Raw genomic sequence first — 14,704 nt, forward strand, 5'->3', positions numbered from 1 at the left:
TACTTGATCTTAGTGCTGAATTTGACACCATTGACCACAACACTCTTTTAAATAGACTAGAAAACTATGTTGGCATTAGTGGAATTGCACTAGCATGGTTTAAATCATACTTATCTGACAGTTATCAGTTTGTAGCATTAAATGAAGAGATGTCTTATCGATCACAAGTTCAGTATGGCGTACCACAAGGCTCAGTTCTAGGACCGCTGTTGTTCACTCTGTTCATGCTACCTTTAGGAGATATCATTAGGAAACATGGAATTAGCTTTCACTGTTATGCTGATAATACTCAGCTGTATATTTCTTCAAAACCTAACGTAACTTACCAATTCACAAAATTAACGGAATGCATAGTTGATATAAAAAATTGGATGACTAGTAATTTCCTACTACTAAATTCTGAAAAAACAGCACTTTGTGCAAAAACTATTCCCTCACTTTCCTAATCGCCCCCCTGAATCTCCATTAGATAACTTCTTAAAGCTTGAACCACATTCAAAACATTCTATTTCTGTCATTTATAGTCGGATTCACAATATTAATCCAAGATCGGCAAGTAGGGCCAGAGATTTGAGATCTCTGATGAACATTGGGAATGTATTATCAATCTCACTCACACATCGTCTATATGTGCAAGACATGGCCTGATGCAGTGTAAGATTCTATACAACTATACTATACAAATGCTAAACTTGCTAAAATATACCCCTCTTTCAGCGATGCATGTAATAGGTGCAAGCAATCACCAGCAGATCTCATTCATATGTTGTGGGGATGCCCTAAATTATTTGATTACTGGACTAAAATATTAAAAATTTTGAGGGATGCCTTTGCCATAGATCTTGATACAAATCCACTTCTGGCCATTTTTGGGATGACTGTTGATGTTAACCTTTCAGTAACGGTTCAAAAGGCTCTAGCCTTTACTACTGTACTAGCGAGACGTCTCATACTTTTGAAGTGGAAACATGCCTCATCCCCTTCTTTTGATACATGGCTAAAAGAAGTGTTCACTTGCATTAAATTGGAGAAAATTAGACTGTCACAGACTGGTTATTTAAAAACCTTTGATAAACTGTGGTGCCCTTTTTAGATTATTTACTGGCTAACTCTCAAGACACTTAAGCTGAGCATTTATTTTATTCTGCATAATGCTTTGTTTAAGATATCAATAATGCGTTGGTTGTTGTTATTGTTTTTTTTTTATTTTTTATTGTTTTTTTTCTTATTGGAATCTGTAGGTTGTCTATTTGAGGGAGGGTTTTATTGGGGTATTAACAGTGTGGAATGATAATTTCATAAATTCAGTGTTGTTATCTGTTGACTTGATGTTCCAAGCAGGAAAACTAATAAAGAGATTTAAAATAAATTCTGAAAAAACAGAGATTCTAATTATTGGACAAAAAACTTCCACACGTAATAACCTAGAATATTGTCTAACACTTGATGGCTGCTCTGTCAAGTCTTCGTCGTCAGTTAGGAACCTGGGTGTGCTCTTTGATACCAATCTTTCATTTGAAAGTCACGTGTCTAGTATCTGTAAAACCACATTTTTCCATCTTAAAAATATATCTAAATGACGTCATATGCTCTCATTGATAAATGTGGAACAACTAGATCATTCTAGGTATTATCAACTGGCCGGAACTTTGAGATCGCAATAGACGTGAAGGACTATAATGCGTTAAGTGCTCGCTCAAGTACTGGGGAGCTAAACCATTTAGTGCTCTGTAAGTAATCAGCAATATTTTAAAATGTATATGATGTTTAATAGGTAGCCAATGCAGTGTTGACAGAACCGGGCTAATATGGTCATACTTCCTGGTTCTGGTAAGAACTCGAGCTGCTGCGTTTTGAACCAGCTGTAGTTTGTTTATTAAGCGTGCAGGACAACCACCCAGTAGAGCATTACAATAATCTAGCCTTGAGGTCATGAATGGCAATTTATTTGAGAATTAGTTTTCTCCTGTGTTATATAGAGAGGAAGTAAGGGAGGTGTTTGTCTTTTGATTTCTTTTACTTTTAAAGCTAGGCAAGTTATTTCTAAAAACCTTTAGTAAGAATTTCTTTTGTTTGTTATTTTGTCCGTTTCCCCTCCTGAAATCCTATCTTTATATACCACTGATTAAGTAAAAATAAAACTGAAATCTTTTTACTTTACAAGCTGGTGTCCTTGTAATTTGTGCCTGTTCTGGGACCTTGAGACGGGAGTTCTCTCTCCTCGCAACTTTTGTTACCTTCCTTTCCTGCCCCTAGACCTGAAACCGATCGAAACACTAAAAAGTGTAAAATACAAATTTTTCATTTAGTACTCTTAGATGTGCTTAATGTTTTGAGGATTATGTAATTTTAAGACTGTAAAATTATCATTTTTGGCTTAGATGTATTTCATTATAATATTTGGATCAGTTAATAGAATTAACTTGATGTAGCAGTTAAACTTTACGGTCCTTTGTCCTTCTAGCAGGACATTTGCATATATAATTTGTTTGGGTGTTTAAGAGAAGAACCTTCAAGATTATTCTTATACTAATGTGTCACAGACTTAGCAAAATGTAATATAAATTAACAAATAGGGAACGAAAATTGGAGTTCATAGATACCAAACATGCTATATATGTGATTTTAGTTAACCATAGTATGCAATTCAGAAACATTCATCCAAAAGAGTTTAAATGAATACATAGGCCAAACCCTATAAAAGGAAAATCATGAGATGGGAAAATTGGATACATTGACACATTTCTCAAGTGGTTTTATATATAGGATATATAGGTTTAAAAGTGTTTATTTGTCCTTTTCAATGAGAATTAAGTGATTGTCAACTCTCTGTAAATTCCTTTGTGTTGCAAAAAGTATTATCAGTCTTAATGTGTCCTGTAACCGGACACGTGGTTCTGCCTGTCTGTTAGTTGCAGTTAACTCTAGCCCATGGTTTTAGGTCTGGAAAAAAAATCCAGAAACCAAGAAAATGATTGGTATATGAAAAAAGAAATACCAATGTTTAGGCCTATACATGTAATTTCGTGTCATTTTATTTTTTAAACAACTGAGTCCTGGCGTCCTCAAGTACAGAGGACATAGCATATATATTTTTCCCCCTTTTGTTTCTAATACTCTAAACCAGGGGTGTCCAATCCTGCTCCTGGAGGGCCAGTGTCCTGCAGAGTTCAGCTCCAACCCCAATTAATCACACCTGAACCAGCTAATCAAGGTCTTACTAGACATGCTAGAAACTTCATGCAGATGTTTTGAGGCAAGTTGGAGCTAAACTCTGCAGGACAGTGGCCCACCAGGACTGCGTTTGGAGACCCCTGTAAGTCTAAACAATGTAATGATATGAAAAAATACTAAATTCAAAAAAACATTTTTTTTCCTGGGTCTTAGGAGGCTATTAAAGGACAGTCCCCATGGAGTTTGGATTTTTAGTTCAAGGCAAGGGCACAAAGACAACAGCTCACGGACCGTTCAAACAACATCCTGAAATTTTCAGCCACAATAGTCCATTTAAGTTGAAATGGATAGCACATTGATTTCTCATTGATGCCAAGTTCACATTTCAAAGCCAGCAGCCTGTTTGTGTTTTGCTGATAATATCATGACCAAGAAAGGCAATCTGCACTGTCCATTTTATTGTGTGGTATCCACCGGCTCTGTGGAAAATTCTAACCTCTAGACGGAGAGATTCGGCTTTGCACTGTATCTCTACAGCAAAGCCCCAACAAACCTCTGTGTAAACACATGTAGTTTATGATGAATAGATTATGCAACCTAACATGATTAATTAGCAGTAAATGACTTTGTAACAAATAGCTGGCTTGCTGAACATTTTATTAGATACAACCAATTTTGAATACTTGATTCTGATTGAATGAGGCATTTTAAGGGGTTGGCTAATTTGGATGAATTTTTAATAAATGCTCAACTACTTCTAAGGTGCACCTTTAAATCGGAAGTGAGCATCTGTGTGCCCTCACTACTAAGGCTTGAGTGGGAATTTTAGAGGGACCAGATCAAAAGTGACTTGTCATTTGGAACACACTTGGTGAAGGGAGCAATGAAAGATGCTTTATCTTCACCTTTAATGTTACCATGATAACTGTTATTATGACAGGAATCTCTTTCATTTTATTATTGTTAATATTGTTGTATCTACATACATTTTGCAATTGCCTCTCAGCCTTACTCATCATTCCAAACACTGGTGTATTCCTGACATATCTTACTGCCTTAAAAGGGCAAATGCGTCATATTTTTTATTAATTAGTGAAGGAAACATTTTCTCATGAAAATTTCAATTGCATTGTAATGTCAATTAAAATCATTACGCTCTGTTGTCTTTATATGCAGTGTTTCCCCTACCATTATATAAGGGGGGCGCCCCGCCCTCCTAACGGCTCGCCCCGCCCCCCTTGAAGGTCAAGTAAATTTGATTTGATTTTCTTTATAGCGCCAGATTACAATTTGTTATTTTATTAAACAAAATAAATAGCCTTTAAGTAATATGTTATTTATCTTATTTCCACGATGGCATGTCTTTTCTGTCTGTGTTTGCGCGTTTACACTTAACTCAATGAGTGCGCACTCACGCGCGCACACAAACAAACAAACACTTGCGTCACATGAGCAGAGAGCGCGCGGCGGGAAATATGTCGCGTCAAAAAGAGGAAAACCAGACAAAAATATTTGCGTTTTTTAAACGCTCACAGGGTAACGGTACTGATAATGGCAACACTCGCTCTCCTGCTCCAAGTGCTGCGCATCCTGCCCCTGACAACCATCAGAAGTCCAGTCATCACCGGATGACAGGTTTTGACCCAGCTTGGCTGTCAGAAGGGAAATACTCCCCTTGGCTGTACAAGACTGATCTTGGTAAGTAACTATTCACTTGCACAAAATACATACATCAATAAATGTGTGAGCTAGGGATGGGAATTGAAAACCGGTTCCACTCGAGAACCGGTTCTATGTACCATCGATATGCCGATGCTCCTGCTCTGAGTCAGCCACAGTATGACCGTGAACTCACAACTGTCCCGTTTCTCCTTTATCGAGCACCATAGCACGGCGTCCAAAGCGAATTTTTGTAACGCCAAAGTCTTATTTGATCGTTTAATAATGTAGACGAACTGCTGCGCGTGTGACAGGGCGCATGTTTAACTGAACGAGCAGAGAGAGAGAGAGCCCCGGTCGCGCGCGCTCTCTCTCTCTCTCTCTCTCTCTCTCTCTGCGGAGCCAGGCGAAAGTATAAAAGGCTTCACCGTCTCCTAAGCGCTGTCTTGCTCTCTCTACCTCGCACATATTAATCAAAATAAATCTACACGATGACGATGGTAAATTCGGAAGAATAAAGTTCCATGTGGAGCATTCGGAGGTTTTTTTTCCTGAATTCCCGCTGGGTGTTAAATAAGCACATAAAGCATGAAAAGGAAATTATTTAAGATTTCTTTTGGTTTTAGGAATGTTCTGTCGACTATGTAGACAGCATAAACAAGCGGTTGTGAGAGGAAATCAGACCCGGCCATTTATAGAGTCTCCCTGCCAGTCCTAATGAAAGGACAAACTTGACAAACATATTGCATCTGAGCATCACAGAACAGCCTGTCAGCGCCAGTCAAGTTTGATAGCAGGTAATTTTATTTTATTATGATTCAATCAATAATATGTAGTTTGATTTTTTTATTACAAATGATGCTTGTAATTTCAGGCAACACTGTCCCTGCATCATTTGAGCCCACAGTTGTCCTGGAACATGAAGCTGTGGTGGGGGCTTTCAAGTGCTTGTACTGGCTAATAAAGCATGAAATAGCCCACCACACCAACTATCCAGCCTTGCTGCAACTAGCCAATCTTTTGGGCTGCATCTATTTTGACAAGCTCAATGTAAGCTTATTTTGTAAATGTTTACCATATTTCATATTTGTCTTATGTGATCCCATATTGACAAGTAATTGGAAGTTTCTTGCATAAAATTAGTTAAAGAATTCATACTGCATTTACTTGTAAAGCATCTTTTCAATTTTTTAGATTGGTAAAAGCACCAACTATAGATCACACAGAATAATTGATGAAATGCTTGAAATTCTGGCAACAGTCATTGAAAAGCCAATATTGAGGGATATTTCTCAGTCACGAGCCATAGCCTTGGAGATTGATGAGACCACAGATGTATCCGTGTGCAGACAGCTAGACATTCACGTGAGGTAGATCTACTCAAAGTGTAACATTTCATTGACCAATAAAATTTAAATAACAGATCATTGAAAAGTATCAAATGTATCATTTGTACATTAGATACTTGGACAATGCGGGCAAGGTCTTCTGCCATTTCCTGGATCTGATTTGCCTTACTGACGGGAAAGCAGATTCAATAGTGGCAGCCCTAAAAAATATTATTCACACGAAGGGCATACCGACACACCTAATCTTTGGCCTTGGAACCGATGGTGCTGCTGTAATGACAGGTGTCTTAACCTTCTTTTTGTAAATAATTAAACTGTTTTCAATATTTTGTTTCTTGTTAAATTAATAAACAAATGTATTTAATAGGAAGACAAAATGGAATTGCAAAACAGCTATCAGAGGAATGGCCACGGCTCCTAAGTGTCCACTGTGCTGCACATAGACTAGCTCTAGCCTGTAAGGATGCATCTGAAGAGGTGCCTTACATGGCTACATTCATAGACCATTTGGAACAGTTGCACCTGTACTTCAGAAACAGTGCAAACCGTTCTGCTTCTCTGAAAGCCGCTGCAGAGATTCTCGGTGTTTGTGAGCTGAAAGTGAAGGTAAATAAGTTATGCCTAAAAGAAAATGACATATGAATACTTTACTTGCATTTATATTCATTTTTGAAACTGTTTTTTTTCTGTCATTGACTAGCAAGTAAAGGACACACGGTGGCTCTCCCAACATGAAGCAGTAAAAAACCTCCTGAGGAACATAACTGCTGTACTGGGTGCCTTGGCAGACGAAGTAGAGACCCGCAAATGTCCTACTGCTAAGGGACTTTATTCATTCCTTGCCACCTATCGCTTCATTGCTGCCCTTCATCTACAAGCTGATGTGCTCCCTCACCTGGCACGCCTCTCTAAGCTCTTTCAAAAGGAGGATGTCATGTTCCTGGCAATCAAAGAGCAGGTAACTTAAATAACTCAGCTCAACTGCTATGTTTTATCTTGTTTATTTATTTCTGTTTATATAGGGTACCACAATTAATATTTTCACATGAGTGAGTCAATATGCTTATTTTTTTCCAGGTACCTGTCACCCTGGCCTTAATAAAGGGCATAAAAGATTCTGGTGGTCATCAACCTGGCTCACACCTGAGTAAGCTGACCCAAAATTTGGAAGACCCTTCAGGACTGGGTGCATTCTGCATCTCTGCTGAACAGGAAAGAGGGAGAAGAGGGGGTAATGTAGGAGACAGACAGCAGTACTGGCAAAGATTTCAATCACAGGCATGATTATGTGGCTTTTGTCTGACTTTATTGATCTAAATTAAATATAGCTGTTGCTGTTTTATTTATACTAATAGTTTACTGACATTTTTCATGTGTTTGATTAGGTGATGGATCCATATTTGGATTGCCTCATTGCCCATCTCGAGAGACGTTTCTGTGAGGTTGGAGTTGTGGCTGCATTTGGAATACTTGGTCCACAAGCAGCTACACTCCCTGATGACACTGCACACACAAAACTGAGGATACTGGTAGAGAAGTTTTGTTCCTGTGTCGATTTTGGAACAGTCCTTGAAGAATGGGCTTCTTTCAAGGAGCAAGTGGTCTCAGGTCCACTTAAGGTAACTTACAAATGTGAACTTTTTACATGACATTATCATGAACACTACGCTGTGTTACTGATATCATTTTTAACCTTTTCAGAACAAGACACAGCTGGCAATATTGTCTGAACTGTCCTCAAAATATGAGGAGTTTGGTGTCCTGTACCCAACTATGAGCCTGCTGGCTTCTATTGCTCTGACGGTCCCAGTCAGTAGTGTAAACTGTGAAAGGGACTTCTCAACCATGAACAGGGTAATACAAACTTTTCACAATAGGATTTTCTGCTTTTAGCTATATGTTGTTAAGCTATCACATTTAACAGTTAATGCATTTCCAGGTCAAGACAAACATCCGCAATAGGCTGCAAGGAGACCATCTTGCAGCATGCATGCGGATCTCAATAAATGGGCCAGACGTTTCTGACTTCCCATATCAAGAGGCTCTGGAAATGTTCTTCCAGAAGCCCAGAAAGATACACTGCAGTGACAAAAGCTGCACACTTTGTGGATAAACGACATAAAATAAATGTTCCAATGTTTAGTGTAATGTACAGTTCAAATAATTGTTCAGGTAATATATTCACTGCTACCATTAAAAGAAACAAATGAACACCATGACTCCTTCATTGTTCATGACTCCTTCATTGTTTGTGAACACCATGACTGACCGCATTTTGATAGATGCTGAATCTGATGTGGAAATACAAAAGCAAAAACAAAAAACAAAAAAAAAGCCTAAAAATAACTAAATAACTAATACTATCTGAATATAAGGCATTTTTCACTTTAACTCATGAAAAAATACCTAATGATTATATACCTTCTCAACAGTAATTCAGAATATCAACTTGCCTAATAATTATGCACGCACCGTAAATAAGTTAATTTCTAGGTGGTTCATACTGTAGCTAACTCCGACAACAACAGCCAATCACGTTGGTGGATAGGAAAATTAGCCAATTGCAATTCCCTCCTTGTAAGGAAGGGATAACAGTTCCATCAATGAGACAACAAGAGATACAACCAAATTTTTAGTCTCCAGGCTGTGTAGAAATTCTAACAGACACAAAAAGCAACAAGTTTAAGCACTTCAAGGTTCCTCCATCTGGTTGTTCAAGATTGTTAAGGAACCTTTTCCACCACTAGTCAGCCTGACTACCATACCTTCATCTGTAATTTCCACTCAATAAGGACCTTTTCTGTGCTCGCAGAATTCCCTAGCACTTTGACATGGATACCGGCTCCTTTCCCCTCAGCACATTCGAGGTTCAGCACTTGAGCAAACAAATTTAATTCCAAGGTCCCTGAAAACTGTTTATATTGTCAGTATATTGTTTTCCAAATTTGCTTTAGAGATTGTATAGCTGATCATGTCACTTAATGACAAATGATCTTTCTTTTATATTGCTGATGAGGAATAAGGTTCTTCACCTTATTGGTTTCTTTGAAATAATCGGTTTATCTTTCCATAAGATAATGTAAATCTGCAATAGCAACATCCAACTTGATTACTAGTATTTATCCATCTCATGCACTTTATTGCCATATAAATTAATAGTATTAATTTAGTAATTGTGTTAGATACTCTTGTATATGCTTTTGTTAATAAAACATTTTTTTTTCATTACATGTCATGTCTGCCTAGTGGTGATACACAGTAAGAAGTTACACAATATATAACAAATCCTTCAGATTGGCAAACCCTCTCTAATGTAAATCATTTTATTGATTGAGCAAGGCTCTTGAATTGTTCGTATAGTGTCAAGGATCATCTGACACTTCCAGTGACATGTGACCTACATAATTTGGTGCCTTGTCTCGTGATCTCTCCATATACAGCATACTTGTGAAAATTTCAGTGAGTTTATGGTGTAATTCAGTGTTATGTAAGGGGTAATTGAGACAGAAAAGGGCATTGTTAATAATCTAATTATCTGTCATCTTACCAGCTCACATTAATGTTATCATGTTCATGTGACTCTGTGGATGAGGTCATCATTGACCTAGAAACCATCTAGTATCACCAATGACCAGGAATGGCTTCAGTTTAATAAATGATGTCTACTTTGATGCTGGAACAGGACAACAAAATCCATAAAGACCTTAATAGTGGTTGGCGACAAGTCTACAACAAGAATTGGCAGATTGCAGTCCAATAAAAAGAGTCATTAACTTGGCTTTAGACATCCAATGCAAAGTGTGTTCAAAAAGTAAAAAAACAGCCTTATTCTGGCCAACAAATATGTTAATGTCAAGATCTGTTGGAATCAGCGGTGACTTTCGTCTCTTCTGTGCATCACATGAGGAGTGTTATTGAGGAGTGAACATTAACATTAGTTGCCGCCTAGTGGTTTTAAGGTCATAGTTGTTATAGGTTCATTTCAGCTTTCCAATCTCATAAACATAAAAGAACTAGAAGCAAAAGAATCAAAAGCAAGCAAGATTTTTTTGCACTGTAAAGAACAACCCTTGGAAGACTCTAATGGTGGTACCAAGCTTTATTAATTTAAAAACTAGATTTGTGAAGAGAGTCACATGAAGGTAGCACAAAGGAAAAGAAAAAAAGTCATGTTTCAGCAGTTTACTAATTCATGTGACCAAACAACTTCTGCTAAGCCCAAAGTAACCTTCACTTTTGATGCAATCACTACTGTAGGATATGTGTACAGCCAAACGGCAAAGTCTTTCAAAGTATAATCACTTGGCAGTGCGTGCAAACACAGGCACTTGACACATACACACTAGACACTAGACATGTGCTCTTTTGAAACACTGCTTTGTGAAGCGTCGAAACTACAGGTGGGCATAGATTCATTTTTTTAATCTAGATTAATCTCACTGGAATCTTGGAATTAATCTAGATTAATCTAGATTAAAATGGCTCATTTGAATTCTGCCGAAGGCATTCAGAATATGTGTGCTACCCAAATAATGTCTAAAAGTAAGTCTTTGAGAATAGTTTGCCTCGCGTAGGGATGTGAATTTCTGCCAAAAATGCCATTCGACAATAGAGGAGCAAAAGTCGAATATCGTTCAAAGAAAATTATAAAATAAAATAAATAAATAAAACGCACAATTACAATGACAGAAAGGGAGGCCAATTTCATCTTTAGCGATTTGTCATCAAACAAACTGTTTGTTAATTGAACAAGTAACATGTTTTCGTCGTTTTTTTTTAAACATAGTAACTTAGGCTAATTGGAAGAAGAAAAAAATAATAAGCACGATCCCAGCAAACACAGAACGTTCGCCTAACGTTCCCGAATGGTCCCATGAGGTTATTTTTTTGGGAACCAAACAAGAACGTTATAGGAACTTTCCATGTAGGTTATTTTTAGGTTCCATTTTTATAACGTAAGGAAAACGTTAAGGGAAAGTTCTAGGAACGTTCTGGGAACCAAAAACTAACGTTCCCAGAACGTTCCCAGAACCTAAATTTGTTTTTAAACAAACTAGTTTCAATCAATGTAAACTATTCGTGTGACTATGCCCCTGCGCAACACACATTACCGCGGGATCCCAGATAGCAAAAAATATCGGCACGGCTTCTTTTTGCCGCCGGCCCCAAACTGTCGGCTATAGGTGCGCCCCGCTGGCGGAGATGAAACGTTTGCCGCCGAATACGTCACTCCCATTTCTTGCGAGATGCCGCCGGCGAACAGCCGCCGGGCCGCCGACTTCATTCTCTCTGGCGGTTGCCGCCGTCTAAATGAACCGCGGCCGGCTGGCGGCAAGCCGCTTTGAAATCGACCAGACATGTCATTGGCATGAGTGGAACTGACAGCATTTTAACTTTCACATTTAAAGCGATTATAATTATTATGTGAATTATATCAAATTTTGTTGTTGTTGTTGCTCCAAAGTCATTAGGGTTTATAACAGATTTGACTCAGTCTGATTCCATGATAAGGTTTAGGAAAATACATTTAAATTACATTGAAACTCTGAAGCGATTCAGTGATATGCCTATGTAAAATATATAGAATTATTTTAGTCACTTAAGGTGACAATTCTTTACATTTCTTTGATTTATGCACAATTGAGATGCACAAATAGTCCAAAAAGAATTCCTTTTGTAAAACTTACTTGGCAATAAATATCTTTCTGATTAGGTTTTAAAATAAATATTTCATTCATGGTATGAACAATTTAGCAGAATAAATGGATGAAGTTAGACTTTTCACCAATGCCTGAAATCAGTGAACAGTGAAAGACATCTGCAACTTGGCCAAAAGCTTGGGTATGCTTTAGATTTTTTTTATTAATTTGCAACCATGGTAATATTTATAATAAACATGAAAATCCCTGTTTTGACCTGAAAGATAAAGTGAAATATTTAGAAATATTTTGTCTCTCTGTCACCCCAGGAAATTTCGTTTATGTCTTTCATTTTTTTACAAGCTCGATTTTTTTATTTATTTGACCTTTTACAGGTATAAGGGATTGATTTGCAATTGCGAGTTTTGCAATCTGTACAAATGTTTAAGAAATTATTAAAGCACAAACAGAGAAGTACCTCCACCGGCCGAGAGGGGCAGTACCTAAAAAACGGAAGCAGATTTACCAACACAACAGTGGCCACTCGTCACACGATTTCAGTATTTGGAGAGGATATCCTATCTAGTCATTGACTACGATCTTTAAAGTAAGTACATTTTTCCTTTTTGTGTAACGCAATATTATGTTCATTTTTTACATTTTTAGTTCATCTTTTTCAAATATGTTCTTGCCTTACTAGTCAAGCTAGTAAGTTAGCCTTCTTTACAAAGTTTCCGTCATGTTTCTGACATAGCTAACGTTAGTTAGGCTAACGTTACTTAGTTTCTTCCTGGCGTTAGTTTTTTCTTTTCTTCTTTTAACTATATTTACGTATGTTTATGCCAGTGTGAGTACTACAGTATGTGGTTTAAGATGGTATTGGTCAGTCGAATAATTGACTAACTTACGTAACCAAATCCTGAAGGACAATTCTCCCGCCCACGTGGGAATGGTAACGTTAGCAAAATCTTTACGACAAGAAAGACTGATCAGTATAACTTGTGTTGTTTTCTAACTAAACATAATGATGTTTTGTTTGATTCGACAACCATGCTGCTAGTCTAGTTTAACTTACAGTGTTAGCTAACACATGCTGCTTCGCCTTTTTTACTCACTGAATTCAAGCATGTTCGACATGTTGAAATGTATCTAGCTACAGTAAATCGCCAATGCTTTACATCTAGAAAGTTTAACTTTTGGTGTTTATATATATATATATATATGTGTGTATATATATATATATATATATATATATATATATATATATATATATATATATATAATGTGTATATATGTGTTTATATGTATATATGTGTGTGTATATGTATATGATTGTGTTTGTCTGAACATGGTTTTCTGTTGATCCACTTGTGAAAATGACTCGTTTTTTTGAAGGGGTGAGCATTTTAATGTTATTAATTTTGCCTGGAAATTAATCAAAAAGTATACTTTATGCAAAATTTTCTTCTATTTTAGATGGTTCACATTGTTCAGTTTATCAACGAGGAGGATCTGCCATTTGTAGTGGTTCCGCAAGAGTGGCTCAGCGAGAGCATGTGCCATTGGCCCCCATTTAACCTCAGCAAAAAGACGAAGGCAACAATTTAGCCATCCTCTGCACACCTCCACACAGCACCTGGGAGAAACATCATTTTAAGTTCATGAAGGGAGCAGGTAAATGGGTCTGACTTGTGTATTTGATTTTCCTGTATTTCATCTGTGTAATTTATTTTCTGTTTATTGTGGATAACTGACTCTTTCATTCATTATTCCCTACTCTAGAATCTTGGAAGTCTCAAGAAAAAAAAAAAACTCTAGAAAGATGCATCAATTCCAGAAAACCAGAAAAATGCTGAACTGGTATGTAAAATCTATTGCTGTGATGCTGGATTTGTGATCCTGCCACTAAACTATACCATTTGTTAGATTTTCAAATTTCTGTTTCCTCTTTCTCGCAACCAGGTTTCTCCCCAGTAATCCAGACTCCACTTCACAGAGCCAAGAGTTTGAGTACAAGTAAGTGATGTTATTTGTGAAGTTTTTTTGTCTTGGAAACTATTGCTTCTATTTGATGTCGGCATGAACCGGAAGTAACAAACGACTTTTCTCCAGTGTTGTGACGTATTTAAAACTGAAACGGTATATTGAACGGAGGGCAGGGTTTTACTCTAGCGCTCCTCTTCTCCATCTCTGCTCATAGCACGGTTTGAGGGGAGTTGCCACGCCCTCGCACCATAGCACATGACCGGAAGAGAAGAGAAGTCGTTTCGAGGGGGGAGGGAAGGGTAACGTATTTGATTAAAGATTATAAGGCTACATGAATTTTAAAAGAATAATGAAGTGCACAGATAAATCATTTATAATAAACACTACAATATTACATATAAAAATACGAATTGTAAAATCTTACTTCAAGAGCAGGTGAAACAAGTTCAACAAACAATGTTGAAGACGTTTGCTTGCACTGAGCAATTAGGAGAAACTTGCAAACAGCACCTGTGGTTGTCTGTTTAATTCCCACTGGGGCTACCTGTACATGTAGTAGACCTAGATATAAAGTAAAATTTAAGATTGTATACTGCATATATTACAGTCTGAATCCTTAGCCTTTCACATTTTTTATTTATTTATGAGAAGCTTCAGAGAAATGTAATTTGTAACACTTTTTTGGATTTTCAGCTTGTTGTAGGGGATAAAGCATGTTTTAGAGACATGTTCCTGAAGACCATTGTTCAAAGTAAGTTGGATATTTTTTTTAGATTTAAGTAGATGTGTATGTCCTATTGTCCTCATGCAATTCAAATTAAATGACAGATCTGTATTTTCTATATTAGCCATCCGGAAGGACCCGGCAACCCAGGATGCACTGATGAGGCGGTCCAG

At 37.3% G+C, this 14,704-nt stretch overlaps 1 protein-coding gene and 1 long non-coding RNA gene across 2 annotated transcripts in view; one reads left to right on the forward strand and one right to left on the reverse strand.

The window, feature by feature from the left end:
• Window positions 1–14,704, reverse strand: part of il1rapl2 (interleukin 1 receptor accessory protein-like 2) — a 657,808-nt gene that overhangs the window by 287,863 nt on the left and 355,241 nt on the right. The gene's annotated exons all lie outside the window — the stretch shown is intronic.
• Window positions 7,630–8,314, forward strand: LOC143744192 (uncharacterized). The gene is made up of 3 exons (XR_013205793.1): window positions 7,630–7,801; window positions 7,884–8,036; window positions 8,122–8,314. It is a non-coding gene; the product is annotated as an uncharacterized LOC143744192 (long non-coding RNA).

Source organism: Siphateles boraxobius, unplaced genomic scaffold (genome assembly GCF_051911475.1).
Source record: "Siphateles boraxobius isolate OS27281-9 unplaced genomic scaffold, OSU_SipBor_1 2, whole genome shotgun sequence".
Classification (NCBI taxonomy): domain Eukaryota; kingdom Metazoa; phylum Chordata; class Actinopteri; order Cypriniformes; family Leuciscidae; genus Siphateles; species Siphateles boraxobius.